Source organism: Pan paniscus, chromosome 2, assembly GCF_029289425.2.
Source record: "Pan paniscus chromosome 2, NHGRI_mPanPan1-v2.0_pri, whole genome shotgun sequence".
In the NCBI taxonomy this organism is placed as follows: Eukaryota; Metazoa; Chordata; class Mammalia; order Primates; family Hominidae; genus Pan; species Pan paniscus.
Genome location: NC_085926.1, coordinates 74,043,123 through 74,059,139, shown reverse-complemented (window position 1 = coordinate 74,059,139; position 16,017 = coordinate 74,043,123). Strand labels below are relative to the sequence as shown.

At 38.5% G+C, this 16,017-nt stretch overlaps 1 pseudogene; it reads right to left on the bottom strand.

The window, feature by feature from the left end:
• Positions 1 to 429: 429 nt before the first annotated feature.
• LOC100986215 (heat shock protein HSP 90-beta-like) lies at positions 430 to 2,637 on the bottom strand (annotated as a pseudogene).
• Between the last annotated feature and the right edge of the window lie 13,380 nt (positions 2,638 to 16,017).

The following is a 16,017-nucleotide window of genomic DNA, read 5'->3' as shown; positions in this document are numbered from 1 at the left end:
GACGTTGAATTAGAATAACAGAAGTCAGTAAAATCTAAGGCAACAATAAAGAAAATTCACTATGCTGTGCACAAATGAGAGCCAAATATTGGATGGAGACTAACAGTTATTGGAGGGAGAGAGAGATGCTGAAGAAAAAGAGTTACCCTTTTAAAATTTTTTGTATAAAACTGCATCTTCTTTATTTTGCATACTTTAATCTCAGAACAAAATAAACAAAAAACCCATAATATGCAACATCCAATCCTGTTGTCAAATTAGGGAGGGGATGGGGTTAGAGGCCCTTGTTTCCTGCCTTAGGCACAAGGACAGGAGAGAATAAACACAAGACATTAGCAGAGGGAGCCAGGCGAGACAGGACCACTCGAGGCTGTGGTGGGAGCCATGGGGACACTATTCAGAGGGCACAAGATTTCCAAGTATAAACTCCTAGTCTACCTCCTCCATGCAAGACACATCCTAATCGCCCTCGAGTGGGGAGGGAGTATTGTATCAGGAACAGCATCACCGGCTTCCTCAGCTGCCACTTCATCTTCATCTGTAGCTAGACCGAGCTTGTTCATGGTAGATGCTATTGGAGTAGGTCTGAGAATCCTCAGGGGAGAAGCCAGAAGAGAGCCCCACAGTTTCAAACAGCAGCACCCCCAGGTCTTTGACAGCTTTGTCGTCCTTGTCCACCTCAGCCTTCTGCTGCAGTGTCTCCACAATAGGTTGGTCAAGATTGATTTCCAGGTGCTTTTTGGCCATCATGTAGCCCATTATAGAGTTGTCTCAAAGTGTCTGAGCTTTCACAAGCTACTTCATATTGGCTGTTCAGCTGTAAGTGCCAGTCATAGTGCACCTGTGACTGCAGCTGCAGGATGAAGAAACAGACTATTGGAGATTTTCACTTTCTCAATTTTCTTCTTCAAGTTTTCTTCCAGGAGCTTGCAGAGGTTCTCAAACTGCCTTGCTCTCCTCCATTTTCTTCTTCTCCATCCTCAGGTAGCCTAAGACCCTACTAGGTAACTGAGACCAGGCTCTTTCCATCAAACTCATTGAGCTGCTGCATGCAGTACTCATCAGTGAGCTTGGTCATATATACTGCCTCAAAGCCCTGCTTCCTCACTCATTCCACAAAAGCAAAGTTGGCCACCTGCTCTTTGCTCTTGCCAGTGATGTCATAGATGGACTTCCCATCTCCATGTGAGAGGCATGCTCTGACAGAGATGTCATCTCATCTCCAGACTGGGTGGTGTGATAGTGCAGCAGCTCAGACAGGCATCATCAGTTAATAGAGTCCTCATGGATTCCAACCTTTAGATTTTTTAGAGAATTCCTCATGGAATTTCTTATAACATTCCTTGTCTTCTGCCAGCTCAGAGAAGAGCTCATGACACTTCCCAAGAGTGTTTTTGTGTGGACTTTCAGGATTCTGCTCTGCTGCAACACTTCTTGGGAGATGTTCAGGGCAGATCTTCAAAGTCATATATATATATATATGCACACCACGGATAAAGCTGAGATACTCTGGTGTCAGCTCGTCATAGCACATGCCGGACATAGAGGTTGATGTTTTTCTTTTCTCTATTGTTCTCAAAGAGGTCAAAGAAAGCCCTACTCTTTTTCTCAGAGAAGTCAAAGACAGCCTGATGAGGGATGAATAGCAGTGCCCTGAATTCCAACTGACCCTCTACAGAGACGTGCTTGAGTGGCAAGCGGTCTTCCCAATCATTTGTGAGGCTCTCATAGAATTCTCCATACTCTTCCTGGGTGATTTCATCAGGCTTTCTGATCCAAATGGGCTTGGTCTTGTTTAGTTATTCCAGATCAATGCATTTTTTTGTTGTTATTGATCTTGGTTTTCTTTTTCTTATCCTTACTGCTGTTATCCTCCTCACCTGAACCCACATCTTCAATCTTGGGCTTTTTCTCATCTTTATCATCCTCTTCTTTCTCACCTTTCTTTTTTTTCTGCTTTATCGTCACTGACTTCTTTCACCCACCCGTTCCTTCTCCAAACAAAGGGTGGTGGGATAGCCTATAAACTATGAGTGTTTCTTTGACCTGCCTCTCTTAGAAATACTCTCTCTGTCTAGTCTTCTTTAAAGTGGAGGATCACTTTGGTGCCACTGCCAATGGGATCAACAGGGTCAGCACATACAGTTAAGAAACCCCTAGCATAAGACTCCCAGGCATAGTGTTTATCATCATTGTGCTTTATGATCACAACCACTTTTTCTGCCTCCAGGTAGGAAGCATAAAAGCCAACACCAAATTGCCCAGGCCTGGAGATGTCTGCACCAGCCTGAGGAGCCTCCATAAATGCTTTAACACCAGACTTGGCAATAGTTCCCAAATTATTTATGAGATCAGCCTTGGTCACGCCAATGCCTGCGTCCACCAAAGTAGGGTGTGTTCCTGAGGGTTGGTGATGTCAATTTTCAGCTCTTTACCACTGGCTAACTAGGAAGGTCCTGTCAGGTTCTCAAAGCAAATCTTGTCCAAGGCATCAGAAGCATTAGAGATCAACTCCCAAATGAAAATCTCTTTGTGGTAATAGCAGATATTGATGATGAGACACACGAGTTGGGCAATTTCTGCCTGAAAGACAAAAGTCTCCATCTCCTCCTCTACATGGTGCATCTCCTCAGGCATCTTGAAAGGAAAAGATTTACAAGTGCTAGTGAACAAGGTGGGCCGAGACCGTCCAACATGCACATGGCTCCAAAGCTGCGTGGGAGTGACTCAAGAGCTAGAGTTGCCTTTTAATGAGTGGCTATTACCTGCCAGCCATTGTGGTAGGCATTTTATACTTGATTTCTTTCAATTTATAAATAAACAAAGGTATGATTATTTTTAGATCTACATTTCACATGAGGACAATGCTGAGACTTTTAAAATAAATGTTAGTAAGTGGTCCAGGTGAAATTTGAACCCAGACATATTTGGCTGCAAAGCCTGGGTTCTGTTTGCAACCTATACTTCATAAAAACATGCCAGGCAATGGGTAGGTTTTGATCTGATTATTGAAAAAATAGTAAAAGATAAAGTGAGAAAGAGGCAGAGAGTTAAGGAAGGAGCAAGAAGAAATGAGAACATTTTAGGCTACAAAAATAGCATGATAGTGGAGGCAAAAAATACATATATAAAGTGTTTGAACAATGAGTAAATGAATTTGCCTGGATCAAATATAGGGGATGCTTGCAAATGTGCTTAATAGCATAGGCTCTGGATTTTGACAGTTTGGTTTAAATTCAAGCTCATCCATTTATACCTGACCTCTCCTAGGCAGAATACAACATCACATAGAATAGCTGTGATGATTTAAAGAGCTAATACAATTTAGGTGCTGGTAATACAGATGTTTTTGGTATGTGAAAATTCATCAAGCTGTATAATTATGTGTGCTGCTTGGTATGTATATGTCAGAAAAATATTTTTTTTTTGTAAAAGGAGCTAATGCATATGTAAGCATTCACTGAATGTTAATTTATTATTCTCAATGTATTCAGGACAGTGAGATATTAGAATAAGATCTTAGCAGAATGTTGGAGCATTGCAAAGGGCCTCTTACCTGAGGAGGGTCAAAGAAGGATTAGAAAGATGGAGATATACTCACAGTGTTGTTTAGGAAGCTTGTCTTTGTCTCAGTGTGTAGAATGAATTGGAATTACAGAAGGATATAGAACAGTGAGACCAATGAAAAGATGTTGCTGTCACACGGAAGTCCAGTAATATGGTCCTGAGGCAAGTGATGGTGAAAAAGAGAGATTCCACGAAGGAAAAATCAATAGGATTGGACAGTGGGATATAATAGGGAAGGAAAGTAAAGATTCAAAAATAACTTCTCTAGTCTTTAGAGTAAGAATGATTGGAAGAAAAACCTGAGTGGGGGAGCAATGGCAAGGAGGTTGATTTTAGGTAAACCCAGTTCCAAGTGTCAACATCTGGTTGGCAGCTGGATGTGTCAATCAACAATAGAGGACATGCTCCAAGAACTAGTAATTACATAATTAGTAACTACATAAAGTGTGAATAGTTTCTTGTGATTATTACACAAAGGAAAATCCAAAAATCTGGTAGTGCAAACCAAAAAATTTTCGATATGATTACATGTGTATTTCATAGTTTTTCTCTTTGGTCCTATATTTAAACCATATTTACCTCTGTCTCTAAACAAATAATTAAGAAAAAAAGCATCTGAACCTACAGAAATCTATAAAATCCCCAAGTTTGGTGATATTTTAGTTATAGGGAGTTAGACTTCTCTAACCATAATGGATAGAGAATTTAACATGTTGGTAAATTGCAAGTACCTTTTTTGAAGACCCCATATATTCTCTCTTTCAAAGAATGTTTATGATTTCTTGAACTTACTTTTAAGAGATTTAGAAAGAGGGGATTAATTATTTTCTATTTATAAGCACAAATGTTGTTGAGGACATTCTTATACATTTACCAAAAAGGGGACCCAATCATAATATATTGAAAACTTAAATCCACCACACAACAAATTCTGGATGAAAACCTCACCCAATACTGGATTAATGTCATTTCGTTTCTCTGGTATTAAAATAATATAAAGTAAGAATAAGTTCAACTTTAGGATCCAGGAAAAATGCATGCGTGTGTATGTTTGTGTGTGTGTTTGTGGGTATGTGTGGTATGTGTTGTGGGTTTGTGTGTTTACGTACACACATGAATGCATGCATGTGTAAATATAAAGAGGTGGAAGGGAAATGATAAAATAAGTTTATTCTAGTTGTCCAAGAGAAATTGATTTTATAATTAAATATTTAGAAAAATTCAATCCTGTGGTAATGTAACATGTTGAGGCAAGATATCTTTAAAATATCTCTTTAAAAAAATAGCTATTTTTAAAAGTTCTGTCACTCAAGGCTTTTAAATTTTTCTGAATTCAAACATAAATATTTGCATGCTAGAGTATGCAGAAAAATGCCAATAACACAGAGGATATTTGTCTACTAGCCATGCCTTCAAAAATAACAATGCTCTTTCAGCAGACACATTTTGGGGTACCCAAGAGAACGTAGACACAAGGTTAAGTCATTAATGAATCTGCCTCTGAAGTTAAGAACTAGAATGATGTTATTGCTCTGCAAACCTCCTCTTCTCTCCATCTGCCCCAGACAAAATGCCAGTTATTCACTGGTGATTACATCAGTGAAATTTCCTGATTATCTCCTAGGTGCATAGAACTGCTAATATTATAAATAGAAATAATTCTAAGATATAATCCCAGCTCTCAAATAGCCTAGTTAGGTACATGGGTAAGTACTTAAAAAGGAAAGCTAATAATATAAGTAATATATATAATTTAGTGGGCAAATAGCATATAATATAAAATAGTTTGGAGATTAAAAGGGAAGGAAGCCAATCCTAGTGACCCACTCTGTACTAAGTACTAGTCAGCATGAATACTTGAATCAGGATGATTGTTCCTCACTGCTATACCCTCAGCACTTAGAAGAGTACCTAGGATGAATAGAGACTGAATAAATATTTGCTGACTAAATGAGGAAATAATTATCTCATTCAAGATGCACAGAATTCCTAAAGAATAGATATTTCCACTTTATAGATGTTAAAACTGAGAACATGAAAGATAAGTAGCATGTCCTGAATCACATAGTGGCACAAGATGAGATTTGAACCCAGGTCCACCTGTCACCAAAAGTCTTACTTTTGCCACTGAAAGGTGGCAGAACTCAATGGAAATGAACAAGTTCAGTGTTGATTTGGACAAAAATATGTAGTCTAAGCAAATTGGTCAGAATTCCATAGAAGATTATTTTTTAAATGAATATTGTAATTGATAATGTAAAGCTTTAAAATTGTTAAAACTTAGGTACATCTGATCTAAGATGGTGGGTTGTCAGCATATCAATATTTAATTTCCAAAGAACACAAGCATTGTTTCTAAGGGACTGTTAATATTTTCTTACAGCTTAAAATGAGCAGACGGAAAGAATGACCTTCAATTTTCTACAGGATTTTACATCCAACAGTAGAAAGTGCCACATGTAAGATTTACACTTGACTAGACTGGTGACAACTGCAGCTCCTGTCCTAACAACCTGCAAGAAATGCTGATACAAAACGAGAGGAAAGTCATGGCATAAAATTGTATATGAAAGTTCGGTTTTGAAAGTGCACTTTACATACAGTGCAAAGTTTCACAGTTTGAAATAGTTTTTCCTTTCCAAAACTATTTACTTAGTGTTAGTAAATATTCTAGTGTAAATTAGAGTATAATAGATTTAGCAATAAAAAATAAAACAAAATCAACTAGATAAATTAAAAACAAAATTATAAAACAATGTAACATCTGGTATGTGAAAAAACACTATAATGTCTTAGAGCAACAATGAGAATGGGTTGTCTTTTTGTTTATTTCTATAAAAGATATTAATCAAGGGTGCATATTCAACACAATGCCAGGCATGCAGTATAATTACAATGCATGCAGTAGAAGAAAGATATCCTCAGATATTATTCATCTGTTTTCAACAGTGTGGATTTTTGACACACAGAATTAACATAGATCTATCAAAAGAGTAATTGCAGAACTCTTAAATAATACTCAACATGGGTTTTTGGTCAAATTGAAGCAAGAGAGATAAATACATTGCATCTATGCATTTCCTTCTCACTCAGCCCCACATGCCCTTGGACCCACGGGGCCAATATCATTGCTGTCCATTGAAATAGCAGTAATAGTTTTACTGCACTTGAGTGATGTGACCAGTGCTTTGCTAACTCACTTTATGTAATTTATATATATATAAGTTAGAAATTATCTGACACAATTATGGAGGCTGAGAACTCCCACAATCTGATATCTACATGCTGGAGACCCAGGAAAGCAGATGATGTAGTTCTAGTCTGAGTTCAAAGGCCTGAGAGCCAGGAGGGCCAGTGTTGTAAGTTCCATTCAGAATGTAGGAGAAGACTGAGGTCCAGCTTGGAAACAGGCAGAAAGTAAATTCTTACTTACTCTTCCTTTTCATCCTGTTCAAGCTTCCTCAGGTTGGATGGTGACCATGTCACCGGGGACAGCAATCTGCTTCACTTTGCCTATTGATTCAAATGTTAATCTCATCCAGAAACACCCTCATCGACATAGCCAGAATAATATTTGACTAAATATCTGAACACCCCATAATACAGTCAAGTTGACACACATAATTAACAATCACAAAGAATAAACGGGATGATAGAGGAAATTTTATCTTCGTAGAACCAGGCATGGGAAAGCAGTACAGCAGGACCTGCACCCTGCATCTTAGTCTGAAAGCCATGCTCCCTCCCACCATGCTGCATTGCCTGATCTCAGACAAGGCTTCAATGCAGTGCTTTGAGTGGGAACTACAGGTTATCAGGGTTGGCATCCAGGATAAATTATGTCGTCCACCTCTGAACCTTATGATTGCCAATTCTATATTTACAAAAACAAAATAGTATTGTCCTGGGGAAAAGGAAAATGTAAGGGTGGCTGGTAAAGGAAGGTCAGATAACAATAGACTGTAAACAACACACAGAAGAATTTGGACTGACGGCTGCAGAGTATGGTGACCAACTTGTCCTGGTTTGCTTAAGACTCTCAGTTTTAAAAGTGAAAGTCCTGTGTCCTTGGAACTCCCTCAGGTCCAGGCAAACAAATTGGGCACCTTACAATAGAGAAGTGATGCTCAAATTGTCTCTTGTGAAAACGGATTTTTGTTTCCTAACCCACTGAAGACTAATACTTTTATAAAATGCATTAAAATGAGTCACTAGAATGAAATGGAAAAAGGCATACAAACTCACACTTTCGTATTAAATTCAACAGATATAAATTAACAAATGGCTATAAAGGTTACTAAAATGCTTACTCTTAATTTCTATACTTATCTTTCGGGGGACCAGTTACAACCCATTTGAGATGGGTCCTGGTATAAGGACCACACCACTGCAGGAATGAGGATCTATTTGTACAGTCTGAAAAGGGAAGAGGCAGACTAAGGACCTTTATTCTGGCATGATGGATGGCAATTGGAAAGGACTAGAACAAGGAGAATAGACGGTAATAGAAGAGGGAGGTATGAAGGATGGGCAGAGAACAGGTGAGCAAAGAAAGGAAATCCCAGTGACCCGAATACAGAGATCAAGGAATGGAAACAGAGCTCATCTTGAAGTTTCTCACTAAATGAAGTCTTCTGTAGTCACTGGTCTTAAAAGCTAAACGAATTACATTTAAGAAATAATAAAACAAAAGCAGAATGTAGACTGTGAGAGAGTGGGCTTTGGTTGTGAGTAAACTGTCCATGCCCAAATCCAAACACCCCTAGTTGTTATGAGTTACTTGACCATGGCATGTTTTCACCACTCTCTGTCTCAGTTCCTTTATCAATAATACGCCACTTCTCCTACTATCTATCCCAAAGTGTTGTTGTGATATAAAGTGAGATTTTTGGTTTTTTTGAGACGGAATTTCACTCTTGTTGCCCAGGCTGGAGTGCAATGGCACCATCTCGGCTCTCTGCAACCTCTGCCTCCCAGGTTCAAGTGATTCTCTTGCCTCAGCCTCCTGAGTAGCTGGGATTACAGGCATGCGCCACAACACCCAGCCGATTTTGTATTTTTAGTAGAGATAGAGTTTCTCCAGAGTTTCTCCATGTTGGTCAGCTGGTCTGGAACTCCTGACCTCAGGTAATCGGCCCGCCCTGGCCTCCCAAAATGTTGGGATTACAGGCGTGAGCCACCGCACCTGGCCAAGATTTGTATATATCATATATATAAAATAGATACCGATGTATATTATATACTATATAAATAATTTGTAATTTACTATATATAATGGTATATGATATATTTATATCTATATACATATATAAATATCTACCATTTAATACTATAACTGGCACATAGGTAATGGTTACTCCTTGCTCATTATAGATATTAGCAAAGTATCTCAGTAACAATCATTCCAACGTCATTTTTTGGGAAATATTTGCCTCCATTTACAAAGTGATTTAATAGTAACCTATGAAAAAGTGTGATTCCTTATTAGGGAAAATTTGTAGTATATTCTCCTATTGACTTTGAAATTTGTCAGCACTTGCCAACATTGTACATGCTGATTTATGCCACAATTGCTTGGCCCCCTCCAAAATACTATGCACTGTTTAGAAGAAAGAGGTTCATTAACAGTGGTCAATTTGACTCTATTTGGCTTGGGCCTATTTGAAAGACTCCTTGTGGCATAACTACCAAAGTTGTTGTTGTATTAGTTCTTAGCATTTCTCCATTTTCCCTTGATTTCCTTTGATCTCATTTCTTTATGTATCTCATTTACTCTCCAGGTACTGCTTGTGCCTCCTGTTAGGGGTATATGTTTCGTAATGATACTAAGCTTGGTTGATACCTATCCTAGTGCAGTTGTTCTCTATAGTCAACACCACTGGTCCTCCTGGTGCATATATAACACAGAAGGAGTAAAATTGACAAAGGCCCTGGGGCAGTAGGATGCTGGCATGTCCGAGAGTAGCAATAGGAGGAGGGTGTGGCCAGAAGAACTGGGAGCAAGAGGGATGGACAAGATATGGACATTGAGGCCCAAGACAAGGAGGGAGTCAGATCTAGCAAACCTCTGGATCATGGCAGGAACCTTGAGATTGCTTTAAATGTGATAGAATTCATTAGAAGATTGAGCAGACTATGGTATGAACTGACTCACATATAAAAATGGACACTCTGGATGCTGTGTGTTGACTAGACTATCTGTGGGCAAGGGTGGAAGCCACATTACCAAGAAAGACTCAATATACTAATATAGACCAGTCTATTTCTCTTTGCCAATACTAGATACACTGCTGATATCACAGGCTTTGGTTTTACCTATTTATAGATTATTTGAACTTAGAGGCCATATAAAACCACAGAAAAGTCAGCAGAAGGAGAGTAGAAACATCAAGAGTCATGAGAGCTTCTGATGCCCTGAGATACAGAAAAAACAAACTTGATGGACTGTCTGATCCAAGTTTTATACTTTGTGAGGCTTAACTCCCATTAGGAGTAATGCAATGGTGTGCCTGGAAAAGCAAAAAATAAAATGTAGATCTATAGTTTTTGCTAATTTCCAAGGTGTAAATACTCCCACCACGGCCAATTTCATGCTACCAAAGGGACGCCACTGATGTGGAGTCGGGATGAGATATGCACAAGCACTTCTTGCGAAGTGGCTCTAGCAAGCCACTGGTGCATGAGATGAGTGTGAATGCTTCCAGTGGATTTCCTATTTTATTAGCTTCTTTGAGTGAGTGTCCGACCTTCAGTGCTGGATCATCCAAGTCCCATTTCACCTCTTTTGACCCTTGAACTTCTCTTTAAAGAGCTTCCTTGATCGTTCTGGCCTTTCCTTGCTTCCCAGTTATTAGAAACATAAGACGCCTGCAGGGGATGTCTTGAGGTCTCAGGATAGAATATTTAAAGTATAGCATGTAGGTTCACCCATGTTTTAGTATTAATCTTTAAAAAAAATCACCAGTTTTTATTCTGCACATCAGTTCTGTTAGAATTAGAGATTCATAAAGAGATGTAGTTGCTAACAAAGTGGAGAAACAGAATATTCGATTTAGCACACTGACATTTACAGTATAAGTCAAATTGCTTTTAATCAAAACATTAAAAAAAATTCATATTGTCTATAAGTCAGAAAAGTTTCCTGGAGTTGTTAGCTTTGTATACACAAAAGTATTATATGTTTTAAGTGTTTTTTTTTATTCAATCATTTTCCAGAAGTAGATGGAGGATAGCAGACCTGTGAGTGAGCTTTAAAATTAACTTATCCTATCAGACCACTGGAATTCTCATCTGTGAACAGGGAAACAGATCCAGTGAATGAGAAATGAACTTCAGAACTATCCATTATTCTTGGCAAACTAAATTATAGTCTCTACTCTCTATTTGAGAATCAGTGTTTCACCTGGTTTCAGAAGTGATCAGTAAGAGTGACAAGAAAGAGAAAAAAGAGAAAATCCTCCCTGGGTTAATACCTTCACTTTGCTAATAAGATCAAGTCATTAAACCATGAAAAGCATTCTGAAAATCCCTGGGTTGTTTTTCAGACAAGTAACATTTTATAAAGTTAAGGATATCTGAGTTTCTAGCAGCCAAACTGGGTATGAGGAAGTTTAGTGCTTAAATTTGCACACTTCAAACTGTCAGCTCCTTCAATGTGGAGTGATTATTAACAGTAAGTTCTTAGAGATTTTCACCTTATATCTTGGCTATCGTGAATAATGCGTCAATGAACATGGAAGTGCAGACATCTCTTCAACATACTGATTTCAGTTCCTTTGGGTTTATACCCAGGAGCGGGATTGCTAGATCATATGGGAATTCTATTTTTTGTTTGTTTTTTGAGGACTTTACATACTGTTTCTCAAAATAGCTGTAATAATTTACAATGCCACCAACGCTGTAGAAGGGTTTCCTTTTCTCCACATCTTCCCAATGCTTATTTCATCTTTTTGATAATAGCCAATCTAACAGCTGTGAGATGATATTTTATTGTAGCTTTAATTTACATTTTTCTTATGATTAGAGATAGAGTATTTTTTCATATATCTGTTGACAATTCATGTGTCTTTTTTTTGAGAAATGTCTATCTATACAAGCCAAAAATCAACATTTTATATATTCTCACTACAAAGAAAGATGATAAATATTTGGGATGATGGCATGGTAATTAGCCTGATTTGATCATCCACAATGTATACACATCTCAATTAAAACATCACCTTGAACCCCATAAATATATATAATTATAATCTGTCAATTAAAAATAAGACTTAAAAAAGGAAGTTCTTAATTTGCAAAACAATCTCTGCCCATATACCTGCTAATTAAATTACTAATCAGGCAATAATCCCTAATGTTACATTACCTAGAAAATGAAATGACAAGGTCATAATTATCTAAAGCATTACTTTAAAAGACTTGGGGAGAAAAGCTAAGCAAGCCATGGCTGGCTGAAGAGGCGAGATGATATGAGGACATTCAAGTGGCCATAGTTCATTAAACCACCTTTCTGTGCTATTCAGAAAATTGTGTTCAACAGTAACAAGCTCATTTAATACCTGAAGTGGACCATTCAGATGGTTAAACAAATGAGATTCATACAAGCCTCGTCACCCTGTAATTCACATCTCATTTGCTCTTTCCTTTGTGCTAACATCTGCTACATCACTCTTACTATCTGGACAACTCTTGTAAACTCCCCCACTGAAAACTTGCAAGGCAGTGTTCAGTTTCTTTCACATGATGTATGTTCTGCTGTCTCCTTGAAATGGAATGTAGGCAACTTTAAAATGCTGTGTCGCACTTAGACTTTAGGGAACACCTGTGCAATTTTGTTTAAAGTAAACCTAAAGAGGACTGAATGCTGCTTTTCTGAACCCAAAGTCATATTCCTAAAATCTCATGTTATAGAAGTCTAATTCAGCAAAACATTCTTTCACACCCACCGAACACTCTCATAGTTAGCAAGCATCTGATATTTCTGATAACCCTATGTGCTGACTTTACAAACCCTTCTGAAGCATCAAAATGAAACCATGTGAAAGTACCAAGTCTTTCCATTGTCCCAGAGAGTTGCTGACACCTAAATATAGCTCATTCTTGCCCCTTACATCTACCCAGGACATTTGTGGATATCTCTGATAAGCTACCATATTTTACAAACTAGTAAAGCAGATAGAGACGACAGATATCCTCTAGTAAATTTTAATTAAATGCTTTCTCTTTTACAAGGAAATTTTAAAATCCAAGTGTCTGTTAAGCTACGTGGTAAAGAAGGAGGTGAACCATCTCTCTCAAAGATAGGTTTGTGTAGTTATAGTAGGTCTCCTAGGGTCTTGAAGGCATTCAGGTTAGGATGTTTCTGGCTTCCCCAGAAGTGATCCAAACATTGATCTATAAGGCAATTTTATTGAAAAATGCCACAGTTGTGACTGGCTGGGGTCAGAGTTGCAGGCAGTAAAGGAATTTACTAAGAAAGGTAAAGAAAGGCACATTTATTAGAGAAAATACAAAGATACATTGCAAGGGTGCAACAGATGGAACAGCAGAGAAGGGGCTGTCTGCCAAGAGGCAGGGGCTGGAGGGAAGTTTTATAGGGTTGTGCTGGAGCGGACTACCAGTGTAATGAGGTCCTGCTGCTGGGACTACATGCAGAACGAGGGTAGTGGGTTGTTTGTGATGACCTACCTCTCAGAACGATTTTTTCCCCCAACCTGGGGCCTCTTCCTCATTGTTGCTTACTTAACAGGACTCCACAAAAACAATTTATGCCAACCTCAAATTGAAATAATTTTCTAACAGATCTTAAGACTCACCTCAAGCACCAATAAAAATTTTAGAAAATTTGCAATAGTTATGGCCATCTCATTAGGGTGAATACTGTATGCTTTTGTCCATAATATTCAGAGTCTATTCCAAAGAATGAAGATACAAACATGATTAATAAACATCATTAGCAACTTCAAGAAGCTTCAACATCTTTAAGGAGGCAGATATAAAGCCACATTTTATGGTAATACAGGAAGTCCTACGAAGTTTCAGTAAGAGCAAGGGCCATTCCATTATAGCCTCCACTGAGTTCCCAATGCTTATTATGATGCCCGTGCATAGTAGTCACTTTGTTAGCATTTGTTGGAGGAAGGAAAACTGGAAGCACAAATATGTGATCATGAAATACAAACAATGTACATTTTATCCAGACTGGAATTCAGAGTGCTTCCTGGAAGGGATTATATCTCAATTGGGTCTTAAACCATAAATATAAATTAATTTGGCAAAATAAAATTTAAGAGGGAACTGGGTTTCCAAAGGAAATACCAGAAGCACAGAGTCATGAAGTAGCATCTTGCTTCTGGGAAACAGAAGCAGTTTGGTATTATGATGGAGTGAAGTGTAAGATGAGAAGAGCGGGAGGGGGTGGCTGGAGAAAGAGGAGGAGTCAGAAAAGCGATTGGATGCCTCTCTAATAGTGGGCCTGGAGCCATGGGGAGGTTTTAGAGCAGGGAGTAATTTGGTGTCGCTACCATCGTGATAGTTCAGAGCTCTGGGTCTGAGAGGAATAAATCAGTAGGTGACAGATGGGAGGAGGGAGACCTTGAGAGCAGTAATAAAGCTATTGTAAGAGTCTGGGTGAGAGGCACAATGATGACAAGAATGAGGACAGTAATTATATGTATTAGGGTAGCAAAAAAATGGAGAAATATTTAGGTGGTATAATCAGCAGAACTTAATAACAGATGGAAGATGAATGAAAAGTACCAGGTAAGGATGTTTTCAATGTGGTCACCTCACAACCAACTGAGCTGGAAAATACAGAAGGAGTAGATGTTTGGGGAAAGATGATGCATCAAGCTTTGGCCATTTTGAATTTGAGAAATGGTCATAGCCATTCACAAATTGGATGTGTGGTAATTGTTACCTTGGGATACAGATGAGGATGAGAGAGAATGTTACCACTCTCTCTTTGCCTTTTGCTTCCTCATTTCTGCTTTGCTCCTTCCACAAATTGGAAATGTGGGTGTGATGTTCTTGAGAGAGGTACGAGTTGGAGATACTGTTTTTGAATTCATCTGCATATCAGTGGTAGGTTAAGCCATGTGAATGATTGACATCACTCAGGGTATTATGTGGAGTGAGAAGAGATGAGCCCTAGACAAAGGCAGAGCAGACAGAGAGACAGGAGAAAGACCAAGAGGGCGAGGGTAGCTTCTGTAAAGTCTTGTCTGATGCATCAGATTCACCCAAGAAGCTTGTTAAAAGTTCTGGTCTAGGCCAGATGTGGTGGCTAACACCTGTAATCTCAGCACTTTGGGAGGCTGAAGCGGGTGGATCACTTGAGGCCAGGAGTTCAAGACCAGCCTGGCCAACATGGTGAAACCCTGTCTCTACTAAAAATACAAAATTAGCCAGGCGTGGTGTCAAACGCCTGTAATCCCAGCTACTTGGGAGGCTGAGGCCTGTAATCCCAGCTGTAATATGCCTGTAATCCCAGCTACAATATGCCTGTAATCCCAGCTACTTGGGAGGTTCAAGAATCACTTGAACCTGGGAGGCAGAGGTTTCAGTGAGCCGAGATTGCACCATTGCACTCCAGCCTGAGCAGCAAGAGTGAAACTCCATCTTTAAAAAAAAAAAAAAAAAAAAAAAAAAAAAAAGTTCTGGTCTAGAGTAGGATCCAGCTATCAACATTTTAACCATCTCCCCAAATTATGCTCATCAGTGTGATATGAAATTTCCAGAAGAAAAGAATAGTTTGATACCAATTTAAAGATAAATTCTTTAGAGGGATATAAATTGTTTCAGGCCTTTTGGAAGATACTTTGACAGTATCTACTATAATTTTTGTTTTTTGTTTGACTCATTAATTCCAATTTCTAGGAATTCATCTCAGAAACATAGCCCCGTATATGGACAGAGAGAATCTACAAACATCTTCATAGCAGCATTATTTTTATATGGCCAAAGATAGGAAATAATCTAAATGTCTGCAAGTTCAGGAATTCTTAAATTATTTACCATACTTTGCAAAATGTCAAAACAGTGATAAAACACAGATAGAAGTTACACAAGAAGTAGAGGACAGACAGTGGGGAAGTAGAAAACAATGAAAGCAGACCGTTCTTCTAAGAGGTTTATCTAAGAAGGGAAAGCATAGAAAAGAACCAGGATTAGATGAGGATGCAGGATCAAATCTGGGTTTTATTTGGGGTGGAAGAGGTTTGAGCATTGTGTAGAGTGAGTGAAAGAGCAGAGTAGAAATGAAGAAGAAAAAGGCAAAGAGAGAGTGGTAACATTCTCTCTCATCCTCATCTGTGCCCCAAGATAGCAATTAGAATGGATATAGTATTACTCAGAGTGACCACAGAATACTTCATCTTGGCAACACATGTATGCTGTCTAGGTTTTGTAAGGACCTTATTTTCACATTAAGTTGCAAAGAGCTGTTATATT